This window comes from Otolemur garnettii, unplaced genomic scaffold (assembly GCF_000181295.1).
Source record: "Otolemur garnettii isolate 467f Iridium unplaced genomic scaffold, OtoGar3 scaffold00026, whole genome shotgun sequence".
Taxonomy (NCBI): Eukaryota; Metazoa; Chordata; class Mammalia; order Primates; family Galagidae; genus Otolemur; species Otolemur garnettii.
The window spans coordinates 9,251,205-9,258,142 of record NW_003852421.1 but is presented as its reverse complement, the minus strand read 5'-3'; the positions used below and the strand labels follow the sequence as shown (position 1 = coordinate 9,258,142).

The following is a 6,938-nucleotide window of genomic DNA, read 5'->3' as shown; positions in this document are numbered from 1 at the left end:
GCTGGCCATGGCTAAGATGAAGCATAGCTCAGATCTCTTCCAGAAGCCTCTCATCTTCTGGTGGACAAGTTGGGCATGTTCTCTTGGTGATGGCAGGGTCACAAGAGAGCACAAGCAGACACTGAAGAGCCCCAGGCATGGGCTCAGAACTAGCCCAGTGCCCCTTCCATTTACTTTAAAGTTCAAGGCAAGGTACATGAGGTAGAGAAATATTTCATCCTCCTAAGAGGAGCTCTAAAGTTACTTGATAAAAATGTGTGAGTATAAGGAGTAAATGAAGCAATTTATGTACCACAATGCATAACTAAGCATTCTTAGTTACTAATTAAGATATGAATTAGGGGGAATTCCATCAATTTAATCTTCATGCTAATTAAAAGCACTGCCATTACTTCTAAAGGTCCTTGATGCACACAGCATTATAATAAACTATTATTGTTTAATATATGGAGTTGTACTAATAAAATATTTCAAAATATGATGAGAAGACATAATAAAAATGGATCTTTGCCATGAAATGTTTGTGTGTGATTGATATATTTGATGCAGATCAATATACATCAGGCTAAAAGTTAATAAATACAGTGATGCTATGTTTCTTTATATTTTAACATTTCCATTTGCAGTCTGATTTCCTATAATCATGGCCTAATTTCCCTCCAGCCTCGGAATTGTGGCACTTAGTTAATTCTGTTTTGGGGGCAAAAAATACACCATTCTCTTCAAACTGTTTTATATTTTTGACTTTTATTTTTCTGGATCAGGGGAGGTTGGTAAAAGGTACTCAAGTACTACTGGAGTTAGAATACTCTTTTCACTTGCAGAGATGACCCAAACCAGTAAACTTTGATTCTTCTTTTACTTGGGTGTTTAAATTCATGCTGAAAGATGGCTGTTCATAGGCTACTGTGGCTTTAGAAGATGTACAAATTTTTTATGATGTAAATTTTCAAGTATTCTACTGAGTTCCTCCAAAGTTCCACAGAATCATGAAATTATAAAACTAGATGGGGGCTCAGCACCTGTGGCTCAAGTGGCTAAGGCACCAGCCACATACACTTAAGGTGGTGGGTTTGAATCCAGCCCAGGCCCGCCAAACAACAATGATGGCTGCAACCAAAAAATAGCTGGGCGTTGTGGCGGGCGCCTGTGGTCCCAGCTACTTGGGAGGCAGAGGCAGAAGACCCAGGAGTTGGAGGTTGCTGTGAGCTGTGATGCCACAGCACTCTACCCAGGGGGATAGCTTGATGCTCTGTCTCAAAAAAAAGAAAAAAAACTAGAAGGGATTTTATAGTCCCTTATAATAAACAAATTAATTACTCACTGTCGGAATTTTTTGTAGCTAAATAATGATCATTGCTAAATAATGATCTGACTTTGGCTTGAACACTTCCAGTGATGGACAGCTCACTGCTGTAATAAGCAGACTATTGCATAAATATGGGGTATGAATGAAGTATATAATAGCAATCTTCTCCTCTAATAATATTCCTTGCTTGATCCTCACATTATCCTCTGGAGCAAGTAATCTGTTCATTCTTCTAACATGACAAGTGGTCAAATTTTAGCAGCTCATTAGAGTTGATAATACCTAGTATAAGAACAGACACACACACACACACAAACACATACACACATATATATACACAGACATGGTGGACATAAAATTCATGTGCAGTTGAGTATCTTAAACTATTTAAACCTTGTGCGCAGGGGTGTGTGTGTGTGTGTCTGTGTGTTAATGCAACAGAAACAAATCAAGAAATGGACTTTTTAATTTAAAGTTGACTATTTTCAACAAATAATTCAGGATAATTCACCGCTGAAAACTGAGTCTTTTCAACAAATGATACCAGAACAATTAGATACCTATATAAAAAGTAAAATTTCTAAATTACTGCATAACTTATACAGTGAACTAGAAATGGATATTAACATAAACATAACAGCTAAAGTGTGATACTTTAAAAAGAAAGCCTAGTCCTTTTCTAGGACTTCCTAGAAAAGGAAGTCCTTCTTCCCTCGTGGAAGGAAAATATTTCTTCAATATGACACCCAAAACATAAACCAGGAAGGAAAAATAAATTGATAAATTACATCATCCTAAAATCCAAAGTGCTCTATTTTTTTTTTTTTTTTGAGACAGAGCCTCAAGCTATCCCCCTGGTTAGAATGTCATGGCATCACAGCTCACAGCAACTTCCAACTCCTGGGCTCAAGCGAGTCTCCTGCCTCAGCCTCCCAAGTAGCTGGCACCACAGGCCCCCACCACAACGCCCGGCTATTTTTTGGTTGCAGCCATCATTGTTGTTTTGGCGGGTCTGGACTGGATTTGAACCCACCACCTTAGGTGTATATGGCTGGTGCCTTAGCCACTTGAGCTATAGGCGCTGAGCCCCACAGTGCTCTTCAAAAGACACTGGTAAGAAAACGAGAAGTCAGATCAGAGACTCGGAAAAACTTCATGATACACGAATCCAACAGAGAACTCTGGTTTAGAACATGCAATGAATGGTTATAACTCAACAGTAAGTTTTTGAATATAACAGGTACAAACAAGGAAAAGATTTCAGTAGATTCTTTCAAAAAATTTATATACAGATGGTCAATAAGCACATGAAATGCTGCCTAACATCATCCATCACTAGGAAAATACAAAAATTACCAGGCCTCGTCCCTCACCACTAGGAGAGCCAAAATGAAAAAGTCTGGCAACGTCAGCTGTCGGCGAGAATGTGGAGCACAGGGGGCTGCTGGGAAAGTAACGTGGTATAAGTGCGTGGGAATATAGGTTGGCTTTTTTTATAAAGTTAAATATTCACTTATAACGCTACCCAGATAGTTTACCCCATGGTACATACCTTAAAAAAAAAAAAAACCCTAAAGCATATGTTCACAGAAAGTCTTTTACACTGATGTAGTTAGAAGCTTTATTTATAATAACCACAAGCCAGAAACAACCCAAATGTCTATCACCAATTGATGACATAAACAAATCGTTATGTACGTTAAAATCAATGCTTCTCAGCTACTGACACAGGCATCATCATGCTTAAATACCAAAAACATCCTGGGGAGGGAAAGAAGATAAACAAAAGACCACATATTGCATAATTTTACTCAGAATTTTAGAAGAGTTTAAGCTGGTCTGGGTGGTGACAAAATGCTCCCCTTTGGTTGCTGGGGGGTGGTGGGGAAGAGATTTAACCACACATATTCTCACTCTGGATTGTGGTAAATGGTACATGATAGTTACATTAGGATGTCATTTGTTAGAACTCGCTAAGTTCTGCCCTTGAATTGTGTATAGTTAATTGCCTGGTTGCCTGGTAATTATTCCTCAATCAAGTTGAAGTTTTAAAATCTGTGGGTTTCTTCTTCTTCTTATTTTTTTCTTTTAGAGTAATACAATCTCTTACACAAGGCATGAGAAAAAAAAACCATGACATACTCAGGGAAAATAGACACAAAAATTTTCTTTCTTTATTTTTCTTGCACATGTGTATATTAAAAATACATGCATATTAAAATTGTGTTGCATTATTGGCTATTTGACACCATTGTAGTAGACAAATGCCAAAATAAAATTTTCATATATATTCTTTGACTAAGTTTCAATAATTTCCAGAAGCATATCACCAGTCAGAAAGTAGAAAAAAAAATTAGTATCTTTGCTATACCTTACAAAATTTCTCTCTAGAATGGTCATACATTTTTATTAATTATAGGTGAGGTGTGACTTTGACCTTTGCTGTATTTTAACAACCACTGCTTATTATTGAAGTATTCTTTGCTAATTTGAACAAAAGTCAATTGAATTTGAATTTCTTTCATAACTAATTAGATTCAGTACCTTTGAAAAATGTGTTCACAGCAGCTTGTGTTTCTGTAAATTCTGTTCAGGCGCCTTGTCTATTTTTTCCTGTTGAAATTTTATTATTTTTAGTAGATATACATGAGCTCTTTTATCTCTTACGGAAATCATTTTTTCTGTGGGTACTATTGGTTGTAAATGTTTTTTTCCTCATGTTTTGGTTGGTCAGATGTTTTTATTTTTGTATAGTCATTTTTTTCCAATTTGAATTCTACTTTTCATGGAATTAGCAATCCAACTATGGAAGAATCGGATTTTTCTGTATTTCTATTCTACATGGCCGTATGATGATTCCATTATAAAAGCATAAAAGAAAAATAGACGGGGATCAAAGAATGTTAAACGTAGAGAAAATTATACCTGCCTCAGGCTCACAATGAATGAGGCAATGGATGGCATCAATTTAGCTACCTTTTAAATAAGAAATATGTAATAGTTGAAGAAAGTGAAATATAGGAAAGAAAATTAGGTGGTATTTTCTTTTATGCCACTTGTTATAAACAAGGAGTGTAGATATGAAGGTGGTATGATAATATTGGCTGATGCATGCTTTTATTCAGGAAAGAACTCACCAAACAAATTTGCATTTTTTTTTTTTTTTGCAGTTTTTGGCTAGGTCTGGGTTTGAACCCACCACCTCCAGCATATGGGGCTGGTGCCCTACTCCTTTGAGCCACAAGTGCCACCCAAATTTGCATTGTTTTAAAAGCAAATGACAAACACCCAGTTTACCAGCTTTATTTTTTAAATCTAAGCTTAACATCACATATTTAAATAATTGTCAAAACTTCCTAAGATGTGAGCATTCTTGCACACCTAGAAACCATCCTTAATTTATAGTAAACCAGAAATGTATTACCATTAATGCATTAACATCTTTCACTACTAAATGTTGAAAAAAATTAGTAATTACTTCTGTAGAAAATTTGTCCTGGCAATGGTAACTTTACAGAAGGCTGACACTACTTGGCTCATGTTCAGACACAATGGGAAAGCAGGTCCAGGTCAGTGTTGCCGTACAAACTTGTTCTACCACTATTAGAGAGTCAAGACTCACCTTGAGTACATTTAATAAAAATGCAAATTGTATCCAGAGATTTACAACAATTTTAAAGACAAATAAATGGCCCTATTATGTGGCCCCAACAATAAAATCAAAAGCCTACGACGAATATGGCTCCAACGAGAAGTTCATAAATACTTAGATTAGGTACCCTGATACTGAAAGTAGAGTTTATTGAAAAGCTTCAGAAATGTTCCTGTAAATCCTCAACTGATGCTTGTTATAGTTAACATTCCTGTTATGGGCATGAGTTGAATTAGTTGTTACCCAACTGCAGCAGCTGCTCCTTATCACTTATAGTTAAGGACTTTAACTGGCCGTCTTCTTCACCTTCCACTCTTCCTTGACCATTCTCGCCAATTCTCTTTGCAGTGATCTTGCTGCTATTGACAATTTTTGTAGAAGTTGATACAGCTTTGAAGTTGTCCTTCCCACTACTGTCAAATGATGTAGAAGAGAGCAAAGTGAGGCCTGCATGATCTAGTGACCTCAAATCTAGTAAATCCTGTATCAAAAGAAGAAAATCCACTTCAAAAGATGGAAATCCACCGAAGGTGGAGAAAAGCAAACTTTGCCTTGTCCTGGGCTTCTGCGTCCCTGGGGAGCCCTCTGATTCCCAACAAAGTCCTTAAATGGGTCTTCAAAGAAGTCAAATGAAAATAGGTTCCTTTGGGTGGCGCCCCCCATAGACTGAGGGTGGAGGGTTCAAACCTGATCCCGGCCAAACTACAACCAAAAAATAGCCAGGCGTTGTGGCGGATGACTGTAGTCCCAGCTGCTCCGGAAGCTGAGACAAGAGAATCGCCTAAGCCCAAGAGCTGGAGGTTGCTGTGAACTGTGACACCACCGCTCTCTACCAAGGGTGACAAAATGGGACCCCATCTCTAAAAAAAAAAGAAAAAAAGTTAGGTTCCTTCCACCCAAAAATTCCCTGAAGGCATCATCTGTGGGTTATGGAACATTCAGCCAAAGTCAAATGGATTGTCAAAATGACTTAGACCTCCTTGGCCATTTAATCCTTCCTTGCTATATTTGACACAGATGTCCTGTTTTATAGAATTTAATAACACCTCATATGCCTCAGCTCCTTGTTTAAATTTTTTCTCTGCTTCTTCTTTATTCTCAGGATTTTTCTCTGGCCACTTCACTGCCAGTTTTCAATATGCTTTTTATATATCCTCCACTGAGGCATGTCACTGCATGCTTAGAACTTCAGAGTAACCCACCATGTTTTAACTGATTCTTGGAACTGGTCTGAGGACACTGAATGGAGGGGATAATGGCAAAAAGGAGGGAGGTCTGTGGTCCAGGCTCCTCTTGGCTGGGGCATGCCACGGCTGCACTAGTAGAGGCTCCTTGTGCTTTTCTTTTCAAGGCTATTTCTGTACACAAAAAAACCAAAACAAACCAAAAACTTCCTATAACAGAAATAGTAGGATGTTATTATCAACATACTTTTGAACTGAAATGTATTGAATTCAAAATTTTATATTGTATATAGAAACTTGTAGTAGGCTTTCATATTTACAATTCATAAACTGACACATGAATTCCATATACCCAGACCAAGATTTGCTTTTTTTTTTTTTTTTTTCGGTAGAGACAGAGTCTCACCCTATTGCCCTTGGTAGAATGCTGTGGCATCACACAGTTCACAGCAACCTCCAACTCTTGGGTTCAGGCGATTCTCATGCCTCAGCCTCCTGAATAGCTGGGACTATAGGTGCCTGCCACAAAGCCCGGCTATTTTTTGTTGCAGTTTGGCTGGGGCCGGGTTTGAACCCACCACCTTCAGCATATGGGGCCGGTGCCCCACCCACTGAACCACAGGTGCCGCCCCCAAGATCTGCTTTTTCTTGAATGAAATATTCATACAAGCTAGGTAACAAACTGAATCCCCCAAAGGAATGCTTTCCTCATACTGTCCATAATTTAAGCAAGAACAGAGCATGTATCATTGATGTGCATATCATCATGACATGACTGTGAAATCTGATTTAA

At 37.9% G+C, this 6,938-nt stretch overlaps 1 pseudogene; it reads right to left on the bottom strand.

The window, feature by feature from the left end:
- Positions 1-5,193: 5,193 nt before the first annotated feature.
- On the bottom strand, positions 5,194-6,166 carry LOC100961730 (annotated as a pseudogene).
- Positions 6,167-6,938: the final 772 nt, after the last annotated feature.